General features: G+C 45.6%; 1 protein-coding gene across 1 annotated transcript in view; it reads right to left on the bottom strand.

The window, feature by feature from the left end:
- LOC309452413 (olfactory receptor 14A16-like) overlaps nucleotides 1-12222 on the bottom strand; it is a gene marked incomplete at both ends in the record, with an annotated part of 95832 nt that overhangs the window by 13447 nt on the left and 70163 nt on the right. The gene's annotated exons all lie outside the window — the stretch shown is intronic.

The raw sequence follows: 12222 nt of genomic DNA, 5'->3' as shown, positions 1-12222 counted from the left end.
CTTTGTGTTTCAACAAACAGCCAGTGAGGGTGCAGTGAATGAGGCACGGACTCTCGGGAAGGTGCAATGAGAGACATTTATTACAAACTCAGGCTTGCATTTATACTTGCTATGATTCTTGCTCAAGCATTTGCTGATTTGCCAAGTGAGTTTTTACATAAGCGATCTATTTCGTGTTCCCACCAAAGTTATTGTCATAAAACCAGTTTTTGTCTACCATAAGCTATCGCTCTGTCCTTGATGTAGCAATCCTGTATCAGTCCCTCTGTCCTTGATGTCTCACATAGCATACGGTACTTGCTTCTTGTATTTTTCCACTAGCACTTGTTCTCACACTGTCGACTCTCGCAGTTTCTCACAGGCCCAATCTTAGCACACTGCCACATCTCCCCTGCGTGTTTAATAAGTGCATAGCCATAGCAGTATGTAATTGCATAGCTATTACCTGATTAAACATTTTTTCAATCATTTGTTGTAACTAGATGTCTCTTTAAGACAGTTTAAAAACCCAGTTGGAGATTCCTTACAATCCTGATTAATCTCAAAAAGTTTTGGCATATTTATAGCTGTAGGTATAGTGTGTCTAATCCTGTATAAAATCCACTGTCAATAACAATTCAGCCTGTGGCTAGATTTAAGAATGTTATGATCCCACCCTGGATGGACCAAGGGACAATTTTGATCTAATGTTCCCTGTATATTCCCTGACAATATCTGCCCTATACAACAGTGTTTCAACTTCTTTCTCTGATTATCCTGTTCTAGGGTCAAAACAAACGGATCTGAAGGGGATAAATATAATGCCTATGTATCCTTATTTATTGTGTAATATGCATTATGCAATAGGCAATATATGATTTAAAATATACTTCTTATGATATATTACATATAAGGCATTATTATACTACACATCACAAAGTATACCCACCTAGATCTGTGCAGCATATTCATATTATTTACAGTGGCCTCCATTGATTACAAAGTTCAAACAGATTCTCCCTGGTTGCTGTTCCCCAGGGAGTCAAACAATCTCTTTCCAATGTCACAAAATACAACCCAGGGCAGGGAGGGGATTCCTTCCGAATCCCTCCTGTTGATTATCCACTCCCTATTTCACAATCACAATAACAGACAATTGGTTAACCGTAAGTATTGGACTGGAAAAGCACCGAAGACACAAGTAACAACAGCAACAAATCACTAAAGACGCAAACAATGATACAATTACTAATGCAACAACAACAAAGTCACTAAAGGTACCTTTATCAAATTACTGTTTTCTTGTTTTTCTCTTTTATTTAGTGTTTTCTCATTTTTCTCTAATTTCCTTACTCTTTTCTTTTCTTTTTCCCTTTTTTAAAGTTACCCAAGTTACCAAAGCTTCCAAAATGCAAAGGCCCAATGCACTGGTATCCCTCCGAAAGGCAGACAAGTTCCACATGTGTCACTTGGGTCACCAAAGTATCAATAACCAAAATGCAAAGACTTAATGCGCTGGCAATAAAACCACGATAGACACTCACTCACCCCCTTCCCTCAAAAGGGAAAGGAGAAACTTGGATTGAGATAAACACAACTTAATAAAATAACAAAATACTAATACACTGCTAGTAAGTATATATATAATATAGAGATGAAAGATAAAATAAAAGCTACGCAATGCAATTCCTCACAAACTCTGTCTGCACACAGCCAGTCCCAGGAAGCAGCATCCTGGTCCCAACAGCTGATCCCAAAGAGAGAAAAAACCACAGAAAAGCGCAGAGGCCTCTCCAAAATGGCAAAAGGCCAAATCAAATGTCCTGAACTGAACTCCCCTGGCTCCCATAAAAAAACTAAGGAAGAACTCACAAGATAAATAAAAGTGCCCAAAGGCTGAGAGAGAGAGGCCAGAAGATCCCAACTCTCCTAAAGATGAAGCGTGAGGCTAATGGGATGGAACACTCTCATTGGTCAGCCTGGATGTCAGTCAAGCTCTGCCCCGTCCCTCCCCACTTCCTCAATGCCTCACACCTGTGGGCAGAGCACTCAGAGTGTCCTTGGCTCTCAGACCAGAGCAATTGCAAACATCAACTCTGTGCTGGGCTGTTATCTCTTGTTCTCAAACTAAATCCAAATAATGACAGTGCTAGCTATGAAAAAGTAAGGTTTCTAACTGCATGAGGAAAATTAACTCCTTTTCAGTCAAACCAGCACAGACCTGAAGCTCTCCCATGCCAGACCAACAAAGCTAGAGAAGTAATAAAGAAATTATTGAATTAAATCATACCAAGGTTTGGCTGTTCCCTTTTTTATAGAAGAAATAATATGGACTATTTTTACTCTTCTGGGGGCAAGATGGGATCAATCTAGTGAAAAGGTAGAAAGAAAGAATGAATCAATCAATCTATAAAAAGACAGCTTAAATGTGACAGGAAATTAATGTAAAATGTATAAATGTATTGCTAATTAATTTACTGAGAATTCACATTACTTAAAGAATAAGAGGAAAAGTAAGCCCTTTTGAAATATTGTATGGGAGACTCTATTCAGTAAACTTGACAGAAAAAACTAATCAAATGCATATTTTGGGGAACCAAATGCTCACTGAATATATGTTGTCTTTGGGAAAAAGAAACCACCTTCCTTCTGACCTGGAGATCCAGTCTGCCCTTGGACCTGAAAAGACAAACCCTGAAAGAGCAGTGGAGAGGCCTCCGTGTGGGACTGTTGGTAACTAACACTGTGAAACATAAAGGAATCAATTCCTGGACTCATCACATTAGATTAAAGAAAAGTACAGAGACTGGGTAGAAATCACAAAAGATCACTCCTTTTACACTAAAACTTAGAAAAACATAATGAACTGCACTTGAACTGAAATAGAATCTTATACATAATTTGATCGTATTTAAGGAGGTTTGTTAATATTCATTGTAGCATTAATCTTAGCCTATTTTCTTTGTAGATATGTGTTTAAACATGCATCACAGTTACATAAGTCTTTGCCTGTTACACAGTATAGCAAGTTCACTTTTAAATCAGGAGACTCCATGGACCCAAAATGTACATTTTATAATGATCTGGAAAACCATGCAGATAGCTGAAAAGACCAATTGCTGAGTTTGCACGTATTACCTAGCAAATTCAAATAAAGGGGTTCTTATAATAGGAATACCTCTCTTTATTAATGTATCCTGGGAAAACACTTCCTTTGAAGGTTAATCAACCTGAAAAATTCATAACTGAATTAGAAGAAATTTAGAAACCTGCAACAGTCTTGCATGAGGCACACTGTCTTTTCCTCTGTGAACAGGTGCACATGTACAGAGGCAGCCAATGTCCAATACCAGCTCCATCATCCAGTTCCTCCACACGGGAGCTGCAGCTCTTGCACTTCTGGCTCTTCCTGGGCATCTACCTGGCTGCCCTCCTGGGCAACGGCCTCATCATCACCACCATAGCCTGGGACCAGCACCTCCACACCCCCATGTACTTCTTCCTCCTCAACCTCTCCCTCATCGACCTGGGCTGCATCTCCACCACTGTCCCTAAAGCCATGGGCAACTCCCTCTGGGAGACCAGGGCCATCTATTATGCAGGATGTGCTGCACAGACATTTCTGTTTATCTCTCTTCTTGCAGCAGAGTTTTAATTTCTCATGGTTGTGTCCTCCAACCGCTACATTGCCATCTGCAAACCCCTGCACTACGGGACCCTCCTGGGCAGCAGAGCTTGTGTCCACATGGCAGCAGCTGCCTGGGGCAGCTGTTTTTTCTATGCTCTTCTGAACACAGCCAATACATTTTCAATACCAGTTTGCCAAAGTAACTCCCTGGACCAGTTCTTCTGTGAAATCCCCCAGATCCTCGAGCTCTCCTGCACACATTCCTATCTCAGGGAATTGGGGATTATTGTGGTCAGTGTCTTAGTAGTATTTGTCTGTTTTGTGTCCATTGTGCTGTCCTATGTGCAGATCTTCAGGGCCATGCTGAGGATCCCCTCTGAGCAGGGTCGGCACAAAGCCTTTTCCACCTGCCTCCCTCACCTGGCCGTGGTCTCTCTATCAGCATTGGTGCATTAGCCTACCTGAAACCTCCTTCCATCTCGTCCCCATCCCTGGACCTGGCAGTGTCATTTCTGTATTCGGTGGTTCCTCCAGCAGTGAACCCCCTCATCTACAGCATGAGGAACCAGGAGCTCAAGGATACCCTGAGGAAACTAATGGCTGAATGCATTTCAAAAGCAATAAACTTCCTGTCTTCTGCACATCACTCATGATACAGAACTCATTACAGGCTCAGACCCTCTTTTGTATATCTTATAGTTTTTGATGGGTTTTGGAGTTGGGGGAGGCTTACTTGGTTTTGGTTTTTTTAACTGTGATAATATTGCCCACAAAGTAATGCCTTTTTTCATTCCACTTCTAATTCACTGTCTACATTTATAGTTTGAGTCACAGACTGTGTAAATGAGAAGCCACGCTCTCTGTGTATTTAAACAAAATAAAGGACCTTGCACTGAATTGTTTGTCTGAAATCCTTCGAGACCTTTGTGAAGCTGAATACAAAGTGTCTGTGTGCAGAGGTGGAGGGTAACGGTTTCAGCACAGCAGCTCTGCCAGGGAGCACCAGTCTTGTCCTTTCCAGAGCTCTTCTCCTTCCACTTCCCCACTCTCCTGTGAGCCCTTGTGTTGGTGTAAGATCTGAGCACTCCTGACCCTTGGTTACAGTCCCGCTGTGTGTCAGTCCTGTGACCACAGGCAGGGACAGGCAATGGGCACTTCTGTGACAGAGCTGCCTCCAGAACAGCATCTCCATCAGCAAGGGGATCTCCTCAGCACAGTGCTCGAAGGCTTAGGTCTTTTTCCATAGTCTCTCAAGAATATGTGTAAGGAATAGACCCTCAAAAGGCTTTGTTTTCTGTGTTTTCTGTGGGATCAGTGGGATGAGATCAGGGTCCCAGTTTGGCTTTTGAGGGACTTAGAGCTGGTGGTTCAGGCTTTGGTTGTTGGTGGCCAGCACCCAGGCAGATGGTGGATAAGGCAGGGCAGCTCTGAGCACCCTCTATGGCCACCTCAGAGCTCGTGTGGGAGGCCGTCACAGTGACAGTGACCAACATCAGCTGGGTCTGTCTCTCAACCTGACCACTATGTCCCTGCAGAGTCACCACAGCCTGGGCATCACAGCTCACTCACTGCACAGAGCAAAAGCCCCAGCTCGGGGGCTGTGGGGAGTGTGGGAACAGGGTGCAGGAACAGCTGGCCAGGCCAGTACAGATGTGCTCTCCTTGGGGAAAGGCTCTGTGGGGAGATGGGATGTTCCAGGAGAAGATCAGGGCACCGTGTGTGTGCAGACACAGAAAGAGAAACCGTTTTCTGCTGTGGGTGCTAGTTTGGGGCAGGCTGCCCTGTCCATGGGGCAGCAGGAGCTGCCTGAAGAGCCCCGGGGCCAGGACTCGGTGCTGTCCTGGGGAGCGGGGCTGGCACAGGGTGCTGAAGGCTGCCGGGCATCGGGACATCCTGAGCGTGGCAGCCAGGGAGACACTGTCACTGACCTGTTTCTTCCATCTCACTCTACAGGGCCTGCCCAGACTGGGCTTTCCTGTTGGGCTGGGCTGGGCTGGGCTGGAGTGAGAGCAGGATGTGGGGAGAGCTGGGGAGGAGCTGGGCTGGAAAGTGCCCCAGAGAGGAAACCACCCGTGAAAAGATGAAGTGTGTGAGTGTGCATGGTGGGGGCACACAGCAATGTTCTCACACAGCCAGGCCTCCTGGGAGAGACATGAAAGACCAGCAGAGCAGGGTCTGGTCTGTCCCCACGCTCCTGGACAACATGGAGCACCTACTCCAGGACAATGGTCACAGACCAGCCCCTTGCAACCACCTTGTAGGGCATTGTCCTCTCACCAGAGCTGAGAGAGGTTGTTCTTCCCTCCATGGAAGGACACCAAGTGACTAGATCAGAAGTCCAAATTTTCAATGAGGCGAGATGTGAGCATGCACATTGTGTGATGGGGGAGATGAAGCCGAATGAGCATAAACGCCATCAGTTATTGCTGTGGAGGCCATGGAAGCTTGTGGGACAGTGTATCGAGGTCACTTCATGTTGAGAGTAACTTCCCCAAGAAACCACCTGAATGGAAGAGTCATGCACTGGATGGTCTGTCTCCAGAAGGCACCTGCGCCTTGGCTACAGGGATTTCTATTCTCATAATTTCATTCTTGCCCTAGATAGAGTTCTGTGACCTCAATGGAGTTGATAACTTCTGCGATTTTGCCACATTGCTGGAGACTTCCTGCAGTAATACCATGGCACTCATGTTTTCATAATCTGCATTTTAGAGCAGTTTTCCTCTTCCCATTCACATGGGCATCCTGTGAATGCATTGCTGCTCTTCACCTCAGTGCAGACAGGCAGAAGACCTTCTCCACCTGGCCCTTTCACCTCACCAGTGTCACTGTTTTCTACAGCACCCTCATGCTTGACTGCATGATGCCAGAACAGCACTCCTGACACAGTTTGACAAAGCCTTTTTCCTACACCGTCCTCACATCCCTGCTCAACCTGCAGCCCAAGAACCAGAAAGGTTGAGCAGAAGTGAAGCACTGAGTAAAAATGTCAGGAAAGCTTTGAGGTTCACACAGAGACCATCAGAGTTGTTGACCTCCTGTTGTGTTCTGAACAGGCCCAGAGGACCTGAACGGCATTTGCTGTGTCCCAGAAACTCACCTGCAAGGACAGGATATAGAGAAAGCCTTTGGTGTGGGAAGGGGCAGAGAGTTGCTGGTGGAGCTGGCTTGCTGTCTCTGTGACACATCTCCCAAACACCCCAGAAAAGTTGTGGCTATCAGGGAGGTTCCAATAAAATATCAAAACTGTCTTCAAATAGGTTACAAAGGAAGATGATTGTTAAAGTTACAGGCTGGGCAGCTTCACCTCAGTCCCTGGAGAAGTGATGGGGCAAATGCTCTTCCAGACATCTCCAGGCACTTGAAGGAAACAAAAAAGAGTGCAGAACCTGCATGGGAGGGGAAAGTAGGGAATGTTGTGTACCTGGACTTTAACAAGGCCTTTGACATGGTCCACCATAGTCGTATTAGTGATATCTGGATGGAAAATAAAGATGACAATGTGGGTGGGAGTTTGGCTGGATGGTCAGGCCCGATGCCATCAGTGGAATGGACTCCTCCTGGAGGGCAGTCACTGTTGGCATCCCTCAGTGACCAGCACTTGAAACAACACCTGTGAACATTGTCATTATCTCCATCTATGATGGGTTAGAGCTCACTTTATGGTCCCTTGTGGATAAAGGCAAACTGCGGGGAGCCCTTGAGCTACCCCATTGAGTTCACCTGCCTCAAGCAGCACAGTCAGACAAGATGACATTCAGGTCTCTTCCAATCTGAGTTATTCTATGACGCAAGGAATCTTTCCCTTGGAGAGCTCTTTGAAGACAGAATAGGGAGAGGATGAAGAAAAGCCAGTGAAACAGAAGTACATAGAGAGAATGTTGCACTCTAAATACAGAAGAAAAATTGTTTTCACAAGTGGCTGCCTAAAATTATTCACATAAATCAAGAGAACATGATCAACTGCTGGTACATGGCCTTAGTGTTGTTAATAAAAAATAATAAAAATCTGAAAGTTCATAAAAAACTAAGCATGCTGGAAATGAAGACTTTTTCAGTGACTGCCTTGAGTTCTTTTCTGCAAAGGTTTCAGCTTTTTCCTACCCCTAAATGCTCCCCTTCACCTTGAAAGGAATCCATTACTCTAACCCTTAACCTCAAACCTTACCTCTAAAACAAAGCACAAACCCCTAACCTCTCACACTTGCCCTACCTTTGTCCTTCCTTACCCCTCACATGAAAATGCTGGCCTTCATCCTAGCCCTGACCCCAGCCCTGACAAAACCCTTACACTCAAAGCCTGCCTATACCCTAAACGCTAACTGGACGCCCTCAGCAGAGCTCCAAACCCTCCTGCTAAACCTTTGTCTAATCCTGAACCCTGGAAGGTGAGCTCTAATCCCTAACCTGAAAGCCTAACACCCAAATCCCTTCTTCTCATGCTCTCAATCCCTCACCTTCAGTCCCTTTCCTAACCTGGACTTAGGCTGCTTGGCACCCTGGGGGCAGGACATGAGGTCCCAGAGCAGTCTCAGGGTGTGGGAAAAGGAATGTGGGGTGACCTGTGTCTGATCAGCTTGTAAACCAAAAGGAGGAGACAGGTGAGAATGCTGTGCTGAGCTCAGCTGTGCTTTAGAAACTCCTACTCCAGCAGGCAGCATGGGACTGTGAAAGTGGCTGTGAGGTCAGTTCTGTCTCTGGCATTGAACGGCATGTGGCTTGGAAGATCCTGGTGAGGTTACTTTTGCCTGGTCAGCTGGTGCAGCTAGTCTTGCAGAACTCATCTCTAGAAGGGTTATCCCATTTCGCTCCACTGATCACTTTGTTTTCTTACAAGGAAAGAAATCAAATCATCATTTCTACTGGCCCTAAAAGAGGCTCTTCACATGTGAATTTGTTGCTGCAGTTTTACATAAAGATAAGGACATGCAGTAGACCTAATCATTGGCAGCAGGTGGGAGCTTCCTGCAGACTTCTCTGTTGCAACCCAGTTTATCCAGCAGCTCGCAGAACTGTGTGCTCAGCACAACACAGACTGAAGGCCAAGCTGTACATGGGCACAGCCCTGGGTCTACTCTAGTTCACTGTTATGTGGACCTCTAACTCTCCATGTACAATGGTGTTCTGGTCAGAATCACTGAACCTCCTTATGAAGGTTATGAAGAGGATGAGTTGTCCCTTAGACAGCTGGAGGAAGCCTCACAATTTTAGGCCCTGGTAGTCATTGGGGAGTTTGAATACCATGGACCTCTACTAGAAGTCTTCGGTTTAAGGGAAGGTAGAAGGTATTCCCTGATCCAACATGGTGGGAATGGTCTCCTGGATATGTTTTTCACAAGAAGACAAAGCAGGACTGCTGGAAGATGTGGAGGGGCTAGAAAACCCTGAGGGAAGTGAGCGAGACACATTGTAGCAGCACTGGGTAGAGAAGAAGGATGACCTCCCTCAACCATCTGTCAGTGCTGAGTCAAGGGGGATGACAACTCCCTTGTCTGGTTGGCCACACTCCCACTAATGCAGCCCATTGTGTACCTTTACTTCAAAAGTGAAAAGCTAGGAGAAGACGAGGCTTTGGGAAGACATCTAAACAGCCTTCCCATATCTTCTTGGATACCAGCAAGATATCCTCCCTGGCCTGAGTTTGGCTTCCTTTGTATTCTCATTCAATCTTTCTTAGCATTTGACCTTGGGGATCCTTCTTTGGTCAGCTATTTAATTAAACTAGTACCTCCTTCAATCATCTGGAGCGCCTTGTAATACCTGATACTCTGATCTTGTCAGGGGCACCACAAATCTGATAGGCCATCTATATGGACTCATTAACAGCTGGCAAAGCAGAGCTTCACTCCAAGACAACCTTGAGAAACTTTGGGATTGGGCAATAAAAACCTCATGAAATTTTACAAGGAGAAGTTGCCGGTCCTTTACTGGGGGCAGAATAACCCCACACATGAGGGCAGGCTGAGACCTGAACAGCTCAGGAGTGACTCTGAGCAGAAGGGGCTGGGCATGACGAGGGATGCCATACGAGCCCGTGGTGCATGCTCACCATGAGTAAGGCCAAGGGCATGTGGGGCTGCGTTAGGAGGAGTGTGGCCAAACCAACAACGGAATTATAATCCACTTTGAATCAGTGCTGTGGTGGCCACATCGGGGTTAGTGTGTCTGGGTGTGGGACTCCCTGTTCTGGAGGAATGGAGGGGAACCAGAGAAACTTCAGAGATCTGCCAGGGTGGGGTTTGGGGCCTTTGAGAGAGGCTGAGAAACCTGGGCTTCTTGAGCCTGGTGAAGTGGAAGCTCAGGGCACTACAGCAGTAGCCTGCAACTGCTTGAAGGGTGGTTTCAGAGATAATGGAGCTTTTCTTTGTAGTAGAAAGAGAAGGAAACCTCCACAAATTGCAACTTGGAAGGTTCAGATTGGAGGTTCAGAAAAAGACATCTCAGTCCAAGGGCAGTGCTGTGGTACAAGACGTCACGCAGAGGGAGCCTGGATCAGCCCATGGCTTTGGGCTTCAAGGAAAGAGCAGTGAGGGTGGAGAGACATCAGTGAAAGTAGGAAATGCTGGGATGAGAGCTAGGTAGGAAAGCAAGATGGATGTCAACAGCCTGAAGGGACAAAGGTGCCTGAAGGGACAGTATAAGTAACCTGAAGTAGAGATTGCCAAGGGCTCTGGTGAGGCTGAAAGGCCACACAGGACCAAGGTCTTTGTCCCCCTGGCTATGGCAGTTGTATCTGTCTCTGAGACCTACCAGGATAAACTCTGTTTTGAGACTCTGGACTTTGATTCTCGTTGCCCCTTTTTGGGGAAGCCAGGAGGGGTTGTACAGTTTCCTACACTTGGCCTTGCTCAAACTCACACCCCACTGCTCCAGGAAGAGCCCTGAGCCAGGCATGAGGGATCTGCCTTCCCAGGGCCTGGGGTCAGGGTTTGGCCTTTAGGCTGGTAAAACAAACCAAGGATTTTCTCCATAACAGAATGACCTGTACAGTGCCTTTTCCTACCTGCAATCACAACCTTCAATTATCTTCTCTAACGAGTCCATGGAGAGGCTTTGTCAATAATGACCCTCAGTGGGGTCAATCAATGTTTCAAGGTACTTTGAGTTGCGCTTCTGACTTCCACCTCTTGAGCGATTTGTTCAGTCTCCCCTCAGTATCTGTAGTTTATGGACTAAGGGCCAAATACCCCATGGGGCTCATTAAAATACAGAAAGTGTTAATGAACTATTTCCCTTCCTGTAATTTTCTTCAAGTCTTCAAGACTAATTTGAGCTGTTTCATAATGTAGCTGAGAAGGAAGATTTCAAAATGCACCTAGCAGAAATTATTCTGTATTTTGAAGGGCATATTATGTTCCTTTTCAGTTCAGTGAAGAGGTGATAGTAGCGTTCTCTGGTTGATAATGATCCAGAATGTCTCCTCAGTAGGTCTGGACAGGTAGGAAAAGCAGTCCCTTGACATCCAACATGGTATGGACAATGATCCTCCTCACCTGCCCAACCTTACCCTTTCTCTTGTTGCCCCTGGGACTTGTTCTCACTTTTCTTTACATCAGATTTGTCCACATTTCTCTGCAGCTGGATGTTACAGCTCCTTTGCACCATCTCCCAAATGCTCTACCTAGAAAGCTGGCTGCACAGAGGCACCAAATGATTTTTCCTAATTACAAACAAAGAAAAGTGAAGCACAATTAAGCTTCAAAAATAATAAAACACACTCCTCCACCATAAGTTAAGTACAAGCTGCCTCTAATGAGGTTGTCTTTCAACAAGGGATAATCTTATGAGAAATGTTTTAGGTAAGCAGATAAAAGAATAAAGATACAAACATAATTAAAGAGTTGACTAAGGAGACAATTAGACTACTGCAAAACAGGCAAACATTTAACTACCTGAAGTTCAAAACAGCAGCTGGCAAGTTGCGAGCAATCTGAATGAATAAAGAATAAGAGAAAGAGAAAACTGGAGAATAATGGAAAGGGCCGTTGTCTAGAGAGTCTGCAACTGAAAATGGGACTTTAGAAACAGTCATTATATCAGGACAGGTGAAAATACGTGAAAGATCACAGAAATTAAATACACCATATAACAGGCACTGTATCAGTGCAAGGATGTTGCAGGAGATCAACACATCTTTGGAATATCCCTTTTGAAAGGTCACAGGATTGGTAGAGGTCTCTTGTGAGTGAGAAAAACCCAATGTTGCAGCCAAAAGTGCCAGCCAGGGAACCACAAGCTGCACAAGAACACTTTGGTGAGGAGTGACCTGTCCAATGAGTCCTCTTGGGTGACATTTCTGGGCACCTAAAAGAGAAAAATGTGTCCGAAAGCCATCAGCATGGACTTAGCAAGGGTAATTAATGTCTCACAAACTTGATTGCCTTCATGATGAAGTAACTGCATTTCTGCGTGAGGGCAGAACAGTGGATGTCATTTACCTCAGCTTCAGCAAGGCTCTTGGCACGGTGTCCCTCAATGTTCTTGTACCCGAGGTAGGCCATTACAGTTGGATAGGTTGACAAACAGATGGGTGAACACCAGTTGGATATCAGGTTTGGGTTGGAAGAGACCTTAAAGATCATCTAGTTCCAGCCCCCCTGACCCACATCTTCCTC

The sequence above is a fragment of the Streptopelia decaocto genome (assembly GCF_964273445.1).
Source record: "Streptopelia decaocto genome assembly, contig: HAP1_SCAFFOLD_107, whole genome shotgun sequence".
In the NCBI taxonomy this organism is placed as follows: Eukaryota; Metazoa; Chordata; class Aves; order Columbiformes; family Columbidae; genus Streptopelia; species Streptopelia decaocto.
The sequence above is the reverse complement of the archived record's forward strand: the minus strand, read 5'-3'. Positions and strand labels throughout refer to the sequence as shown.